This window comes from Ranitomeya imitator, chromosome 1 (assembly GCF_032444005.1).
Source record: "Ranitomeya imitator isolate aRanImi1 chromosome 1, aRanImi1.pri, whole genome shotgun sequence".
In the NCBI taxonomy this organism is placed as follows: Eukaryota; Metazoa; Chordata; class Amphibia; order Anura; family Dendrobatidae; genus Ranitomeya; species Ranitomeya imitator.
In genome coordinates, this window is record NC_091282.1 from 185,626,715 (window position 1) to 185,646,412 (window position 19,698).

The following is a 19,698-nucleotide window of genomic DNA, read 5'->3' on the forward strand; positions in this document are numbered from 1 at the left end:
AATGGACTTAGAATTCGCCAGGCGCTGTGGTTTTTCCTTGCAGCCTTTGCAGAGCCCTATTCCTTTCAGGGGCATTGATGCTACACCCTTGGCCAAGGATAAACCTCAGTACTGGACACAGATGACTATGTACATGGCTCCTGCACATCAGGAAGATTGCCGTTTTCTGGTGTTGCATAACCTGCATGATGTTGTTGTACTGGGATTTCCATGGTTACAGGAACATAATCCAGTGCTGGATTGGAAAACTATGTCGGTGACTAGTTGGGGCTGTTGAGGAGTACATAGTGACGTTCCTTTTATGTCAATTTCCTCTTCCCCCTCTTCTGAGGTCCCTGAGTTTTTGTCGGATTTCCAGGATGTATTTGATGAGCCCAAGTCCAGTTCCCTTCCTCCACATAGGGACTGTGATTGTGCTATTAACTTGATTCCTGGTTGTAAGTTCCCTAAGGGCCGACTTTTCAATCTGTCTGTGCCAGAGCATGCCGCCATGCGGAGCTATGTTAAGGAATCTTTGGAGAAAGGGCATATTCGGCCCTCTTCGTCACCATTGGGAGCGGGTTTCTTTTTTGTTGCTAAGAAGGATGGCTCCTTGAGACCCTGTATTGATTATCGTCTTCTTAATAAGATCACGGTCAAATTCCAATACCCCTTGCCTTTGCTTACTGATTTGTTTGCTCAGATTAAGGGGACTAGTTGGTTTACTAAGATTGACCTCCGAGGGGCATATAATCTTGTTCGTATTAAACAGGGTGACGAATGGAAAACTGCATTTAATACGCCCGAAGGCCATTTTGAATACTGTTATGATTAGGTAATTCAGTACCACAATGGACATAGAAGTCAGAGCACATACAGTGATCTGACAATAACCCAAAAACATAGAACGAGCTCTGAGACGTGGGAACTCTGCTGACCGCAATCCCTAATCCTCTCCAACCACACTAGAGGCAGCCGTGGATTGCGCCTAACGCTCCCTATGCAACTCGGCACAGCCTGAGAAACTAGCTAGCCTGAAGATAGAAAATAAGCCTACCTTGCCTCAGAGAAATACCCCAAAGGTAAAGGCAGCCCCCCACACACAATGACTGTGAGTTAAGATGAAAAGACAAACGTAGAGATGAAATAGATTTAGCAAAGTGAGGCCCGACTTTCTGAACAGAGCGAGGATAGGAAAGGTAACTTTGCGGTCAACACAAAACCCTACAAACAACCACGCAAAGGGGGCAAAAAGACCCTCCGTACCGACTAACGGCACGGAGGTACACCCTCTGCGTCCCAGAGCTTCCAGCAAGCAAGAAATACCAAATAAGCAAGCTGGACATAAAAAGCAGCAAACAAAAATAACACAAGCGAAACTTAGCTATGCAGAGCAGCAGGCCACAGGAAGGATCCAGGAGGAAGCAAGTCCAATACTAGAACATTGACTGGAGGCCAGGATCAGAGCACCAGGTGGAGTTAAATAGAGCAGCACCTAACGACTTCACCACATCACCTGAGGAAGGAAACTCAGAAGCCGCAGTACCACTCTCCTCCACCAACGGAAGCTCACAGACAGAATCAGCCGAAGTACCACTTGTGACCACAGGAGGGAGCTCTGCCACAGAATTCACAACAGTACCCCTCCTTGAGGAGGGGTCACCCAACCCTCACCAGAGCCCCAGGACGACCAGGATGAGCCATATGAAAGGCACGAACAAGATCGGGAGCATGGACATCAGAGGCAAAGACCCAGGAATTATCTTCCTGAGCATAACCCTTCCACTTAACCAGATACTGGAGTATCTGCCTTGAAACACGAGAAACCAAAATCTTCTCCACAATATACTCCAACTCCCCCTCCACCAAAACCGGGGCAGGAGGATCAACAGATGGAACCTTAGAAATCCTATATGGACCAATGAAACGAGGCTTAAATTTAGGAGAGGAAACCTTCATAGGAATATGACGAGATGACAACCAAACCAAAACCCCAACACGAAGTCAGGGACCCACACAGCGTCTGCGATTAGCAAAACGTTGAGCCTTCTCCTGGGACAAGGTCAAATTGTCCACTACATGAGTCCAGATCTGCTGCAAAATGTCCACCACAGTATCCACACCAGGACAGTCCGAAGACTTAACCTGCCCTGAAGAGAAACGAGGATGGAACCCAGAGTTGCAGAAAAACGGCGAAACCAAGGTAGCCGAGCTGGCCCGATTATTAAGGGCGAACTCAGCCAAAGGCAAAAAGGACACCCAGTCATCCTGATGAGCAGAAACAAAGCATCTCAGATATGTTTCCAAGGTCTGATTGGTTCGTTCGGTCTGGCCATTAGTCTGAGGATGGAAAGCCGAGGAAAAAGACAAGTCAATGCCCATCCTAGCACAAAAGGCTCGCCAAAACCTCGAAACAAACTGGGAACCTCTGTCAGAAACGATATTCTCCGGAATGCCATGTAAACGAACCACATGCTGGAAGAACAATGGCACCAAATCAGAGGAGGAAGGTAATTTAGACAAGGGTACCAAATGGACCATCTTAGAGAAGCGATCACAAACCACCCAAATAACTGACATTTTTTGAGAGACGGGAAGATCTGAAATAAAATCCATAGAGATATGTGTCCAAGGCCTCTTCGGGACCGGCAAGGGCAAAAGCAACCCACTGGCACGAGAACAGCAGGGCTTAGCCCGAGCACAAATCCCACAGGACTGCACAAAAGAACGCACATCCCGTGACAGAGATGGCCACCAAAAGGATCTAGCCACTAACTCTCTGGTACCAAAGATTCCAGGATGACCAGCCAACACCGAACAATGAACCTCAGAGATAACTCTATTCGTCCACCTATCAGGGACAAACAGTTTCTCCGCTGGGCAACGATCAAGTTTATTAGCCTGAAATTTTTGCAGCACCCGCCGCAAATCATGGGAGATGGCAGACACAATTACTCCCTCTTTGAGAATACCCGCCGGCTCAGATAAACCCGGAGAGTCGGGCACAAAACTCCTAGACAGGGCATCCGCCTTCACATTTTTAGAGCCCGGAAGGTACGAAACCACAAAGTCAAAACGGGAGAAAAACAGCGACCAGCGAGCCTGTCTAGGATTCAACCGTTTGGCAGACTCGAGATAAGTCAAGTTCTTATGATCAGTCAAGACCACCACGCGATGCTTAGCTCCTTCAAGCCAATGACGCCACTCCTCGAATGCCCACTTCATGGCCAGCAACTCTCGATTGCCAACATCATAATTTCGCTCAGCAGGCGAAAACTTCCTGGAAAAGAAGGCGCATGGTTTCATCACCGAGCAATCAGAACTTCTCTGCGACAAAACAGCCCCCGCTCCAATTTCAGAAGCATCAACCTCGACCTGGAACGGAAGCGAAACATCTGGCTGACATAACACAGGGGCAGAAGAAAAACGACGCTTCAACTCTTGAAAAGCTTCCACAGCAGCAGAAGACCAATTGACCACATCAGCACCCTTCTTGGTCAAATCGGTCAATGGTTTAGCAATACTAGAAAAATTGCAGATGAAGCGACGATAAAAATTAGCAAAGCCCAGGAACTTTTGCAGACTCTTCAGAGATGTCGGCTGAGTCCAATCATGGATGGCCTGGACCTTAACAGGATCCATCTCGATAGTAGAAGGGGAAAAAATGAACCCCAAAAATGAAACCTTCTGAACACCAAAGAGACACTTTGATCCCTTCACAAACAAAGAATTAGCACGCAGGACCTGGAACACCATTCTGACCTGCTTCACATGAGACTCCCAATCATCCGAGAAGACCAAAATATCATCCAAGTACACAATCAGGAATTTATCCAGGTACTCTCGGAAGATGTCATGCATAAAGGACTGAAAGACTGATGGAGCATTGGCAAGTCCGAATGGCATAACTAGGTATTCAAAATGGCCCTCGGGCGTATTAAATGCAGTTTTCCATTCATCGCCTCGCTTAATACGCACAAGATTATATGCACCACGAAGATCTATCTTGGTGAACCAACTAGCCCCCTTAATCCGAGCAAACAAATCAGATAACAGCGGCAAGGGGTACTGAAATTTGACCGTGATCTTATTTAGAAGGCGGTAATCTATACAAGGTCTCAGCGAACCATCCTTCTTGGCCACAAAAAAGAACCCCGCTCCCAATGGCGACGATGACGGGCGAATATGCCCCTTCTCCAAGGACTCCTTCACGTAACTCCGCATAGCGGCGTGCTCAGGTACAGATAAATTAAACAGTCGACCTTTTGGAAATTTACTACCAGGAATCAAATCGATAGCACAATCACAATCCCTATGCGGAGGTAGGGCATTGGACTTGGGCTCATCAAATACATCCCGGTAATCAGACAAGAACTCTGGGACCTCAGAAGGGGTGGATGATGAAATAGACAGGAATGGGACATCACCATGTACCCCCTGACAACCCCAGCTGGACACAGACATGGATTTCCAATCTAATACTGGATTATGGACCTATAGCCATGGCAACCCCAACACGACCACATCATGCAGATTATGCAACACCAGAAAGCGAATATCCTCCTGATGTGCAGGAGCCATGCACATGGTCAGCTGGGTCCAGTACTGAGGCTTATTCTTGGCCAAAGGCGTAGCATCAATTCCTCTCAATGGAATAGGACACTGCAAGGGCTCCAAGAAAAACCCACAACGCCTGGCATACTCCAAGTCCATCAAATTCAGAGCAGCGCCTGAATCCACAAATGCCATGACAGAATAAGATGACAAAGAGCAGATCAAAGTAACAGACAAAATAAATTTTGACTGTACTGTACCAATGGTGGCAGACCTAGCGAACCGCTTAGTGCGTTTAGGACAATCAGAGATAGCATGAGTGGAATCACCACAGTAGAAACACAGCCCATTCTGACGTCTGTGTTCTTGCCGTTCAACTCTGGTCAAAGTCCTATCGCACTGCATAGGCTCAGGTTTATGCTCAGATAATACCGCCAAATGGTGCACACATTTACGCTCACGCAAGCGTCGACCGATCTGAATGGCCAAAGACATAGACTCATTTAGACCAGCAGGCATAGGAAATCCCACCATGACATCCTTAAGGGCTTCAGAGAGACCCTTTCTGAAAATAGCTGCGAGTGCACCTTCATTCCATTGAGTGAGCACGGACCACCTTCTAAATTTCTGACAGTAAATCTCAATCTCATCCTGACCCTGACACAGAGCCAGCAAATTTTTCTCTGCCTGATCCACCGAATTAGGTTCATCGTACAGCAATCCGAGCGCCAGGAAAAACGCATCAATATTACTTAATGCAGGATCTCCTGGCGCAAGGGAAAATGCCCAGTCTTGAGGGTCGCCACGCAAAAAAGAAATAATAATTCTAACTTGTTGAACTGGGTCACCAGAGGAGCGAGGTTTCAAGGCCAGAAACAGTTTGCAATTATTTTTGAAATTCACAAACTTGGTTCTATCACCATAAAACAAATCAGGAATAGGAATTCTTGGTTCTAACATAGGATTCTGAACCACAAAATCTTGAATCTTTTGTACATTTATAACGAGATTATCCATTGCAGAGCACAGACCCTGAATGTCCATGTCCACACCTGTGTCCTGAACCACCCAAATGTGTAGGGGAAAAAAAAGGCAAAACACAGTGCAAAGAAAAAAAAATGGTCTCAGAACTTCTTTTTTCCCTCTATTGGGAATCATTAGTACTTTGGGCCTCCAGTACTGTTATGATTAGGTAATTCAGTACCACAATGGACATAGAAGTCAGAGCACATACAGTGATCTGACAATAACCCAAAAACATAGAACGAGCTCTGAGACGTGGGAACTCTGCTGACCGCAATCCCTAATCCTCTCCAACCACACTAGAGGCAGCCGTGGATTGCGCCTAGCGCTCCATATGCAACTCGGCACAGCCTGAGAAACTAGCTAGCCTGAAGATAGAAAATAAGCCTACCTTGCCTCAGAGAAATACCCCAAAGGAAAAGGCAGCCCCCCACACACAATGACTGTGAGTTAAGATGAAAAGACAAACGTAGATATGAAATAGATTTAGCAAAGTGAGGCCCGACTTTCTGAACAGAGCGAGGATAGGAAAGGTAACTTTGCGGTCAACACAAAACCCTACAAACAACCACGCAAAAGGGGCAAAAAGACCCTCCGTACCGACTAACGGCACGGAGGTACACCCTCTGCGTCCCAGAGCTTCCAGCAAGCAAGAAAAACCAAATAAGCAAGCTGGACATAAAAAGCAGCAAACAAAAATAACACAAGCGAAACTTAGCTATGCAGAGCAGCAGGCCACAGGAAGGATCCAGGAGGAAGCAAGTCCAATACTAGAACATTGACTGGAGGCCAGGATCAGAGCACCAGGTGGAGTTAAATAGAGCAGCACCTAACGACTTCACCACATCACCTGAGGAAGGAAACTCAGAAGCCGCAGTACCACTCTCCTCCACCAACGGAAGCTCACAGACAGAATCAGCCGAAGTACCACTTGTGACCACAGGAGGGAGCTCTGCCACAGAATTCACAACAGAATACCTTGTGATGCCATTTGGGCTCTCTAATGCTCCATCTGTGTTCCAGTCTTTCATGCATGATTGTTAAATATTAATTCTTATTCTTATTCTGTACTGAGCACATTGCTTATTGCTGACACTATTAACAGCTATTTCTGTGTATGTAGCTCAGAGTATAAGTTAACACCATATACAGAGAACACGTGATCTGTGTTGGACATATATAAACGTCTCTTAGGAGGGTGTGGGGGCATTTTGTCACGTGTGACGGTCACCTCCCTTCCTACATTTCATTCTCCATGGACGTCCAACAAGGAAGGAACAACAGCTGATAACGGAAGCCATGATGACCTTCAAACTTCACACAGACAGACTGTTTTATCATTCAGGACCTTGGGAAAGATGAGTAACAAGACAAGCGCTGATATCTACACATGGACACTCTGTTCGTAACTATTTCATCTATTTTTATGTTTTTGCTGCAATGGTGGATAATTCAATAAACCACTATACTTCTCATCAGAATATCATGACATTTTTCTTTTAAGAACAACGCACCTGGTTAAGTCTTGATTAGATATTTTTGAGAAATAACCATTTTTAACAATGATATTTTCCGTAATTATCTTGATAAATTCATGGTCGTATATTTGGATGATATTTTGATTTTTTCCGATGATTGGGAGTCTCATGTGAAGCAGGTCAGGATGGTGTTCCAGATCCTTCGTGATAATGCTTTATTTGTGAAGGGGTCTAAGTGCCTATTCGGAGTTCAGAAGGTCTCTTTTTTGGGTTTTATTTTTTCTCCCTCGTCTATAGAAATGGATCCTGTTAAGGTCCAAGATATTCATGACTGGATCCAACCCACATCTGTGAAGGGTCTTCAAAAATTTTTGGGCTTTGCTAATTTCTATCGCCGTTTCATGGCCAACTTTTCCAGTGTGGTTAAGCCCCTTACTGATTTGACGAAGAAAGGCGCTGATGTGACGAATTGGTCTTCTGAGGCTGTTGAGGCCTTTCAGGAGCTTAAACGCCAATTTACTTCTGCCCCTGTGTTGCGTCAACCGGATGTTTCTCTTCCTATTCAGGTTGAGGTCGACGCTTCTGAGATTGGGGCAGGGGCCGTTTTGTCTCAGAGGGAGTCTGATGGTTCTTTGATGAAACCGTGTGCTTTTTTTTCCAGAAAGTTTTCGCCTGCGGAACGCAATTATGATGTCGGCAATCGGGAGTTGTTGGCTATGAAGTGGGCGTTTGAGGAGTGGCGACATTGGTTTGAGGGAGCTAAACACCGTGTTGTGGTCCTGACCGATCATAAGAATCTGATTTACCTCGAGTCGGCCAAGCGGCTGAATCCTAGACAGGCTCGATGGTCCCTGTTTTTCTCCCGTTTTGATTTTGTGGTCTCGTATCTTCCGGGATCTAAGAATGTTAAGGCTGATGCCCTCTCTAGGAGTTTTTCGCCTGATTCTCCTGGAGTCCTTGAGCCGGTTGGCATTCTTAAGGAGGGGGTGATTTTTTTCTGCTATCTCCCCTGATTTGCGGAGGGTGCTTCAGGAATTTCAGGCTGATAGGCCTGACCGCTGTCCAGTGGGGAAGCTGTTTGTTCCTGATAGATGGACAAGTAAGGTAATTTCTGAGGTTCATTGTTCAGTGTTGGCTGGTCATCCTGGGATTTTTGGTACCAGAGATTTGGTTGCTAGGTCCTTTTGGTGGCCTTCCTTGTCGTGCGATGTGCGTGCTTTTGTGCAGTCCTGTGGGACTTGCGCCCAGGCCAAGCCTTGCTGTTCCCGCGCTAGTGGGTTGTTTTTGCCTTTGCCGGTCCCTGAGAGGCCCTGGACGCATATTTCCATGGATTTTATTTCGGATCTTCCTGTTTCCCAGAAGATGTCTGTTATCTGGGTTGTTTGTGACCGGTTCTCTAAAATGGTCCATCTGGTACCTTTGCCTAAGTTGCCTTCCTCCTCAGATCTGGTTCCATTATTTTTTCAGCATGTGGTTCGTTTGCATGGCATTCCGGAGAATATTGTGTCTGACAGAGGTTCTCAGTTTGTCTCTAGATTTTGGCGGGCCTTTTGTGCTAGGATGTGCATTGATTTGTCTTTTTCTTCAGCTTTTCATCCTCAGACTAATGGCCAAACTGAGCGAACTAATCAGACCTTGGAGACCTATTTGAGATGCTTTGTGTCTGCTGATCAGGATGATTGGGTGTCTTTCTTGCCGTTGGCCGAGTTTGCCCTTAATAATCGGGCTAGTTCGGCTACTTTGGTTTCACCTTTCTTTTGTAAGTTTGGTTTTCATCCTCGTTTTTCTTCTGGGCAGGTTGAGCCTTCTGATTGTCCTGGTGTTAATTCTGTGGTGGACAGGCTGCAGCAGATTTGGACTCCTGTGGTGGACAATTTGACGTTGTCTCAGGAAAGGGCTCAACGTTTTGCTAACTGCCGTCGGTGTGTTGGTCCCCGGCTTCGTGTGGGGGATTTGGTTTGGTTGTCTTCTCGTCATGTTCCTATGAAGGTTTCTTCTCCTAAGTTTAAGCCTCGGTTTATTGGTCCTTATAAAATTTCTGAAATTATTAATCCGGTGTCTTTTCGTTTGGCTCTTCCTGCCTCTTTTGCCATTCATGTTTTCCATAGATCTTTGTTGCGGAGATATGTGGTGCCCGTTGTTCCCTCGGTTGACCCTCCTGCCCCGGTGTTGGTTGAGGGAGAGTTGGAATATGAGGTTGAGAAGATTTTGGATTCTCGTTTTTCGAGGCGGAGGCTTCAGTATCTTGTCAAGTGCAAGGGTTATGGCCAGGAGGATAATTCTTGGGTTGTTGCCTCCGATGTCCATGCCACCGATTTGGTTCGTGCTTTTCACTTGGCTCGTCCTGATCGGCCTGGGGGCTCTGGTGAGGGTTCGGTGACCCCTCCTCAAGGGGGGGGGGGTACTGTTGTGAATTCCGCTCTTGGGCTCCCTCCGGTGGTTGTAAGTGGCACTTTTGTGAGTTCTGCTCTTGGGCTCCCTCTTGTGGTTTCTAGTGGTATGGCTGCTCCTTGGAGTTAGCTGTCATCAGCTGCCTCCACTTATCGTCTCTTCTGCTCGGCTATTTAGGTCTGGCTCTTTCTTCAGCCAGTGCCACTTGTAAATGGTTCCTGGTTGGATTCACATCTCTTTGGAGTTCCCTGTTATCCTGACCAGTTCAGCTAAGCTAAGTTTTTGCTTGCTCTTTTCTGTCCATAGATTGTGGACTTATCCATTCTGTGCTTTCTATGTTTGTCCAGCTTATCAGTGTGAATTAATTCTGTCTTGCTGGAAGCTCTGGGAGGCAGATTTGCCCTCCACACCTTTAGTCAGGTGTGGAGATTTTTTGTAAACTCTGCGTGGATTTTTGTAGTGTTTTATACTGTCCGCACAGTATTCCATCCTGTCCTATCTATTTAGCTAGACTGGCCTCCTGTGCTCATCCTGGTTTCATTCTGTGTATGTCTTTTCCCTCTCCACTCACAGTCATTATTTGTGGGGGGCTAATCTATCCTTTGGGGATTTTCTCTGAGGCAAGATAGTTTTCCTGCTTCTTTCTTTAGGGGTAGTTAGCTCTTAGGAGCATTCCACGGCTACATCTAGTGTTGTGTTGAGCTTAGGGACTGCGGTCAGTACAGTTACCACTTCCTTCAGAGCTCGTTCCATGTTGCTCCTAGATCACCATATCATAACAAGGACCGCAGCGGGACCGCCCCTGGGTGACTATAATATAACCTCTTTTTCTCATCTTTCAGGATACATCGGGGGCTTATCTACAGCATTCCAGAATGCTGTAGATAAGCCCCTGATGCTGGTGGACTTAGCTCATCTTCGATTTTGGGGGTTACAGATTCCCTTTAACAGACTAGCAATATTTCTTGCTAATGATTTTTTGCTGATAGGGGCTAGTAGTGAAGCTTTAGGAGGGCACTTTCAATACCAGAAGGGAACTGAAGTGAACTGGATGCAGTTACTGTAAACAATGTTTCAGTTTGTTTCTGCTCTCACCCCTATAATCCTTCACTTTCTACTAACCCCCTAATCCCTACACCCAGTAAGGAATTGTTCATCTCTCCCTCCATCCTCCCCAACCATCTCATCTTCGCCTCAGAACTGTTCCTCAACATATGATCCTCTGACTCCAAACACAGACAGTCCGCTTATGCCCTCTCCTGCTCTCACCTGCTAACACTCTCTGCTCCTCATCACATCCCCACAGTCATTTCTACCTCCCATCCATGCTCTATCACAACTTTCCGTAACCTCTCTAACCTTAAAACCATTCACCCAGCCCCCACTTCCCCAGTCCTACTAACAGAAGCTCTATGGATCGCTCGCTCTGACTGCAACAAACTTTCCTACATCCATGATCTCTTCATTACTCACAAACTTTCCTTCCTCACCATCACCGCAACCTGGCTCACCCCCTCTTACACAGCCTCTCCTGCTGCACTTTTGTAAGGTGGATTCCACCTTTCCCACATCCGGCTGCCTCAGCAGCAAGCATGGCAGAGTTGGTTTTCTCCTGTAAGATAATTGCTCCTTTACTCCAATCCCACTGCCACCCTCTGTTACCCTCCCTTCATTTGAGGTGCACTCTGTGCACATCTACTCTCTCTCCAACCTCCAACTGGCTGTCATTTACCCCCCTCCAGGGCCAGCAACCACCTTCTTCGACCACTTCACCACCTGGCTACTTCATTTCCTTTCCGCTGACATCCACACTATCATCTTGGGGCGACTTCAACATCCCCATTGACATTTCCCTCTCAGCTGCCACTAAACTTCTATTTCTCACTTCCTCATTCGGCGTCAATCAATAGTCTTCTGCAGCCACTCACAAAGATGGCCACACACTGGACCTCATCTTCACCCGCCTCTGCTCCCTATCTAACCTCTCTAACTCACCCCTACCTCTTTCTGACCACAACCTACTTACATTCTCTTCCCTCTCCTCTCTAGATCCACCAGCCCCACCTCACCAACTTGCACACCCTTGCAGAAATCTTAAACACCTCAATCTACACTCACTGTCTGAATTCCTCCTCCCTCTTACAGACATAAGTTCCCTACACAATGTGGATGCCACTGCTGCTCTATATAACCCCACAATAACTGTAGCTCTGGAATTTGTTTCCCCTCTCACACATACCAAAGCTCGCAAAATCAACAGACAGCCCTGAAACACCAGCCTGACCAAAGAACTGAGTCGGGCTTCCAGGTTTGCGGAGCAGAGATGGGAAAAGATCCCACTCCAACGAGCAATTCATTGCATTCAAACAGTACCTCTCTACTTTCAAGGCCATACTCGCTGCAGCAAAACAAACTTACTTCTCATCTTTCACATCCTCCCTGTCTCACAACCCTAAACAGCGATTCAACACTTTCAATTCTCTCCTCTGTCTCCCAGCACCTCCTCCCTCTCCACTCATCTCAACTGAAGGCGTTGCCTCATTTTTCAAGCAGAAGATTGGTCGACAACCCCCAGAGCCTTCCTCCAAACTGTCCAGCCCCCTTCCTCCAAAATCAACTTCTCCATCATTACAGAACACTCTACTCTCAAGATCACATCTCTCCACCTGTGAACTTGACCCGATCCCATCCCACTTCATCCCTAACCTCACCACAGTCTTCATCCCAACCCTAATCCATCTCTTCAATTTATGACTAACAACTGGTGTTTTCTCCTCTAGTGTTAAACATGCCTCAATCACACCTATCCTCAAAAAGCCCTCTCTTGACCCATCCTCTGTATCTAGCTATCACCCTATGTCACTTCTCACCTATGCCTCAAAACTACTGGAACAACACATCCCTCTTGAACTATCCGCCCACCTCTATTCTTGCTCCCTCTTCAACCGCTTGCAATCTAGCAATCCAACCACACCACTGCACTGAAACTGCCCTAACTAAGGTCACAAATGACCTATTAACCATCAAGGCCAAGCGACACTACTTTGTCCTCCTCCTCCTCGACCTGTCCTCTTTGACACAGTGGACCATTCCCTTTCACTACAGACTCTCTCATCTCTTGACATCACAGACTTGGCCCTATCTTGGATCTTGTAATACCTAATAGACCAGACATTCAGCATCTCCCACTCGCATACCACCTCCTCACCTCACCCCGTATCTGTCAGAGTCCTGCAAGGTTCAGTCCTAGGGCCCCTGCTCTTCTCCATTTATACCTTCAGCCTCGGACAGCTCATAGAATCTCACGGCTTTCAGTATCACCTCTATGCTGATGACACACAGATCTACATCTCTGGAACAGATATCACCTCCCTACTAACCAGAATCCCACAATCTCTGACTGCTATTTCATCCTTCTTCTCCCCTAGATTTCTAAAACTTAATATGGACAAAACAGAATTCATCATCTTTCCCCCACCCCACTTGACCCCCCCCAGCGGACCTTTCCATTAAAGTAAATGACTGCCCACTCTCCCCAGTCCTGCATGCTCGCTGCCTCGGAGTAATCCTCAACACTGACTTCTCTTTTAAAACACATATCCAAGCCTTTTCCACTTCCTGATGACTTCAACTCAAAAATAGTTCATGGATTCATACATTCCTCAACCAAGAATCTGCAAAAACCCTAGTCCATGCACTCATCATCTCCCACCTTGACTACTGCAACCTCCTGCTTTGTGGCCTCCCCGCAAACACTCTCACACCTCTCCAATCTAGTCTAAACTCTGCTGCTCGACTAAGCCCCCCCCCCCTCTGTCAATCCCTGCACTAGCTCACCATTACACAAAGACTCCAGTTCAAAACCCTAACCATGGCATGCAAAACCATCCACAACCTATCTCCTCCATACATCTCTGACCTTGTCTCCCGGAACTTACCTACACGCAACCTTTGATCCTCACAAGATTTCCTTCTCTACTCCTCTCTTATCTCCTCTTCCCACAATCGCATACAAGCTTTCTCCCGCGCATCACCCCTACTCTGGAACTCTCTACCACAACATATCAGACTCTCGCCTAAAATGGAAACTTTCAAAAAGAACCTGAAGACCCATCTCTTCTGACAAGCCTACAACCTGCAGTAACCACCGATCAACCAAGCCACTGCATGACCAGTTCTACCCTCACCTACTGTATACTCACCCAACCCTTGTAGATTGTGAGCCCTCACGGGCAGTGTCCTCTCTCCCCCTGTGCCAGTCGTGATTTGTATTGTTTAAGATTACTTTACTTGTTTTTTTTTTATGTATACCCCTTTTTTACATGTAAAGCGCCATTGAACAAATGGCGCTCTAGTAATAAATGAATAATAATAATGATGATAATAATATCTGGGACATATGTTAGGCACCAACAAGTGGGATGGATTACCACCTAACTTCTTTCCTCCTCACCTGCCCTACACATCTAAAACCTGTGGGATATTTTAAGATTTTACACCGAATTGAATAATGTAACCATTAAAAAAAAATCTTGTTAGAGACTTTGACACCTCTTTGTGTGTAAGATGCCACAAGTGAAGTTAATCAAACTATTTGTTTCCTTGTTCTTGCTGAGAAATGCAAAGGAAGTTGACAAGAATAAGTAGATAGGTAAGATGATGACACTGACTTTTCCTCTACTTCACTCTGAATAATTACCAGTGTTGTATAAGGTAAAACTACATTTTAAATATTAGACATGCCCCTCCTAAGCAGCCTGGGTCTCTGACCGTAGGCAATCACCAATGATTGTATAACTAGGAAAGCAGCCAATCCAGGATGTGTAATTTTAGTCAGCACCATCCCTAAAGGTAAATTTGTCAATAAGACACTACAGTTGTTTCCTACATACAGATCTGCCGCAGAAAACCCAAGTCTTGCCTCAACTGCCATAGACAGTCTCTAATTTATCATCAGGCTTTACTAAGTTGGTTCCTTTTATTGCGGTGGTTAAAACTATTGGGCTATTAAGTTTTGCAAATGATTAAGAGAAAATGTTTCCATTATCAGACCATAACTAGTTCTAAAAGAATCTTATATGCAGTAAAAAATATACATACAGCTCTGGCAAAAATTAAGAAACCACTGCAAAATTTTCAGTTTGTCTGATTTTTCTCTTTATAGGTATATTTTTAAGTAAAATGTAAATTGTTCTTTTATTCTATAAACTACTGACAACATGTCTCCAAAGTTCCAAGCAATACATTTTTGTATTTATTTTCTGAAAATGAGAAATGGTCAAAATAACAAAAAAAATTAATTGCTTGCAGACCTCAAATAATGCAAAAAAAGAAACAAGTTCATAATCATTTAGAAACAACAATACTAATGTTTTAACTCGGGAAGAGCTCAGAAATCAATATTTTGTGGAATAACCATGATTTTTAATCACAGCTTTCATACGTCTTGGCATGCTATCTACTAGTCTTTCACACTGCTTTTGGGTCACCTTATGCCAATCCTGGTACAGAAATTTAAGCAGTTCTTCTTTGTTTGATAGCTTGTGACTATCCATCTTCCTCTTGATTACATTCTAGAGGTTTTCAATGGGGTTCAGATCTGGAGATTGGGCTGACCGTGACAAGAATTTGATGTGGTGGTCCTTCATCAATACCTTGATTGACCTAGCTGTGTGGCATGGCGCATTGTCCTGCTGGAAAAACCAGTCCTCAGAGTTGGGGAACATTGCCTGAGCAGAAGGAATCAACTTTTTTTCCAGGATAACCTTGTATGCGGCTTGATTCATATGTCCTTCGCAAAGATTAACCTGCCCAATTCCAGCCTTGCTGAAGCATCCCCGTGACTTGTGTGCGGGTGTCTGTGGGGGTATCTGTGTGGGTATCTGCGGCTGTGTGTGGGTGTCTGTGTGTAGCCAGGCATCATCTGATAGGACTACTACTCCCATCTGGTAATGTCTGCTGTCACTTATAACAGTGACAGAATGTGCCGGTGATGGGACAGTAGTCCCAACATGCGATGACTGTGTTCAATTGTAAAACAAAAAAAAAACCATTTATACACACAAAACACCTAATGCCTAATGTCCGCATCTCCTGCAAAAAAATAAAATAATAAACCAACATATACTCACCTTTCCACCGTAGTTCATTTATTAATGAGTGTCCCATGACGATCTTACGTGTAGAACAGTCACATCGGGAGATGTGACTGCTCAACCCGGCCCCCGGCGATACACTGACAGAAGACTATAACTCCCGTAGTGTATCACTGCGCTGCCGTGACAGTTCACCGGAGTTCATCAGCTGATTAGCTCCGCTTCCCACTTGCAGCACCACTGCGTGAGAAAATTCTCACGTAGCTGTGCCATAAGTCAGAGCATAAACTCCAGTGAACTCTCAGTGATACACTGCGGGAGAGATTATCTCCTATCAGTGCATTGCCGGAGGCCGGGTAGAGCGGTATCTTTATGTTTGAAGCATGATATGTGGGAAAAGGTTGAAAAGTTCCAGGGAGCCAAATACTTTTGCAAGCACTGTATATATATATATATATATATATATATATATATATGGTCTTCAATGGAGAATGAAATAGAAGAGGATGGACAAGGAAATTACATCACAATTCTTTTTTTTGTGTTAAATAATATATATTTATTTAGCTTGCAAATCTGCAGACAAATCAGCAGAGAAAACCTCATGAAAATCCACATCAAATCTGCATAAAAACTTTGAAATTCTGCGCGGATTTTCAACTGTGTTTTCTGCCAAAAGAGGAAGAATCCTCGCAGAATTTTGCAAAAGCAAATCTGCAATGTGCAATATTCTGCACGGATTCTTCATCTCTTGGCAGAAACCGTAGTTGAAAATCGGCGCTGAATTGCAACGTGCGCATGTAAGAATAGACATGAGGCTGGGGGTGCCTTTCTTGTGCCGGGTCCAGAACTGTCGTGGCTGTCTCCTCTGCTGTCCAGGGGAAAGTTTAGGGAGCTGGATCGATCTGTGCACGGGCTGACAGGGGGTGTGGCTAAGGGTTACCAGGGTGAGCGCAGCGCGTGGGTACAGGAGTTGTTGGTGGGAAGGCAGAGCGCGCATCTGAGGAGAAGGAGAGCTCCTGCTTCAGGGACCGTTAGCTGCAGAGACGCGCCCAGCCGTGAGGGAAATCTACCACAGGGACTCTGACGAGAAGCCCACCGTGTGCAGGTTGGCTCCCAGACACCAAGGTGCCAATCGTTCTTTAACGGCCAGTGCTGCGCAGGTGCTGCCTAACATAGACTGAGACCGAGACCGTGTACCACTTCCTGAATCCCCGGTGCGTACTCGTCGAGCTTTGCTTAATTTTGACAGGACTGTGGCCTATACATCGCCGGCCACCGGAGTCTCCTTATTGAGAACTCCACAGAACCTTTCAAAGACTCAACGTTGCCAGCCAGGAATGCATCATCGCCTTCTTTAACACCACACGTGAACCACATCGCACCAACGGCTGTTGACGCCATTATTTCCTCCGAAACCGTTCCTGTCAGGAGGATGCCCGATGGATAAGTGGCTTTATTAAGAACGACTTTCTTTGTTTACCTGCGTTGATTTCTCCCCAAACAAATTCCTGTATTCCCTATTCTGCCCGCATTTTACCTCATGTTTTCCCTATTCTGCCCACATGTTGCATCACATTTTCCCTATTTCCATGCGATGAGTAAGACTTTGTTTTATTAAAACCTGTTAACCCTTGATCTGCCTCCTGTCGGTCACTGCATCTTCCAGCCTGCTCACATGCACATACCCTTAGGGTTAACAGTTGAGACAAGTCCAGAGTGAAGGGACAGAAACAGTTTCCTGTCAGGACATGAGATAAGCCACAGTGTGTGTAGAAAACAAATGTAAGGTCTGATGTTTGCATAATGTGAGAGGAGACCAGGACAGATGAAATCCTAGCAGAAAGTAGAAGAGAAGTGACAGAAAGGCAGAGTTGACAGATCCAGGGAGAGGACACCTAGCAGGATGGTCCAGAGTTTATAACCCCAAGAAGTAATGGGCCAAGATGACATAGAGTACTTGAGACAAAGAGAGTGCCCAAGAGAGTGGCAGTAGTTCCAGAGCGTTAGTGACAGCGAAGATAAAAAAAAATGAATATGAGCAGGCACCATCCACAAAATAGTTGGGCTGGGATCACCTACTTAAAGGGAATCTGTCATCCCAAAATTTGCCTATAAGCTAAGGCCACCTGCATCAGGGGCTTATCTACAGCATTCTGTAATGCTGTAGATAAGCCCCCGATGTAACCTGAAAGATAAGAAAAACAAGTTAGATTATACTCACTCAGGGGCGGTCCCGATGCGGTCTGGTCCGATGGGTGTCGCGGTCCGGGTCCAGCACCCAGGGCCGGCGTCAGCACCCGACACAGCGGGCAAATGCCGGGGCCCTGGGGAGAGGGGGGGCCCACTCATGCTGTCATAGATACAGCTGGGAGAGCAGAGCAGGAGATAACATGCTCTCTCCCCCCACAAAGTCACACTGGCTGCGTTCTGTTAACCCCTATGTGCCAGCTCTGACACAAGCATCTTCTCACTCAGTCAGTGCAGCCAGGCAGGCACACATAGGGGTTAACAGAAGGCAGCCAGTGTGACATTGTGGGCGGAGAGAGCACGTTCTCTGCTCTCCCCCCTGGGTGGCTGCAGACAGTGCTGAAGTTTATCAGGCAGATTCCGAGGAGCTCCGTCCTACTAGCGACTGAGTGAGTGCAAAGGTATCCAGCAGTGGTTGCAATTGTGGCTCAGTCTGCTGCTGTCTGTCTCCGCTGCCTAAAAATGTTGGTGATGTCTGGAGGAGCAGCTGGTGGGGTGCAGCCTGCAACCTGCAGCCACCCAGCTCTCCCAGAATACATGCATGCTGCACCAAACCTGCACCAGTGGGGTAGGAAGAAGCTTAACCCCTTCCCATCTGTATGAAGGTTATTGCTGAACCTTAAAGATAACAATCCGACCCGCATAAATGGGGTTAACCAGATGCCAGGAGGAAGGGGAGCTGCTGCCATGGATAAAACTGAGCTGTGGGCTGTATGTTGGGGCCCCGTGGCCCCAGGCTGGTGACTGGAGGGACTCTGCCCAGTGCTGGCATGTGGGTGATTTCTGCTCCGGAGTCTCAGCTTCTTTCCTCCACATCACACTGTGCAGTCACAGCAACATTGGTTGTGTCTGTCCAGGTCCCAGCAGCTGCCACTGCTCCCACCAAGGACATGGCATCACTTAACCCTTCCCCTGCAGCCACCGGCAACAAATCCACATTATTCCTTGATTAAATCAGGTTCCAACCCAATAGAGGAGCAGACATTTCCTGCTGCCATTAGGGTCCGGGAGGGGGTGACATTGGCTGCCCTGCTACTCTGTAGTGGGGGGTGACAAGGGTAACATGGGGTAACGATGACAGAGAAATGCACAGGATAATAGTGAGCGCGACAGAGGGCAGTATATGGTATGGAGCAGTCAGGGGGTGGGCTGCAGGATCCCCCCATACTGTACATGACTGCTCAGGACAGGGAGGCGTTTAATGAGCTTCTAATGACAGGGCACTAATTGGGTCATTAGGGTTTGTGGAAAGGATTCAGCATCAGGTCCCTCATTAATGCCCGAGCCGCCTGTTACTTTGTAGCACAGATCTGTTGGGGCCGCAAAACCAAACAACGTTGTTTATGTAGAAAAGTCTTTGTTTCATAGAAAAACTCAAAACAGAAAAGCACCTCTCCTGTATATATACACTGCACAGCACCTTTCCTCCTGTATATATACACTGCAGAATCTACAATAGCTGTCACTCATGTAAGAAGTGAAATCTGGCATTGTACTATACATTTCTCTGCCGTATCTGTGCATCATAAATCGGGGTATGTGTTAAAGGGGGGGGGCCCACTGAGACTCTTTCGCCCGGGGCCCTCGAAAACCTGGAGCCGGCCCTGCCAGCGCCTCCCATCTTCATACGATGAAGTCCTCTTCTTTGCTTCCTGCTGCGGCTCCTGCACAGGCGTACTTTATCTTCCCTAACGTGTTTTTTCAAGGACTCTTGTTATCTGGACTGTAGTACTGAGCTGGGTTTGTGGTGAAGTTGAGAGGAACGTGAAGATAGAGGACAAGCGAGTAAAGAGGAAAAAATTTAAACTGTGTGTAAAATGCTAAGTATTGTGAAGGAAGCGTTCATTAAGTTGTTTACTGTATATAATCACTACCAAGTTACCCTTTACTAAAAGGTTTATTTTTGACTGGCGGTCTCCCTCATTGAA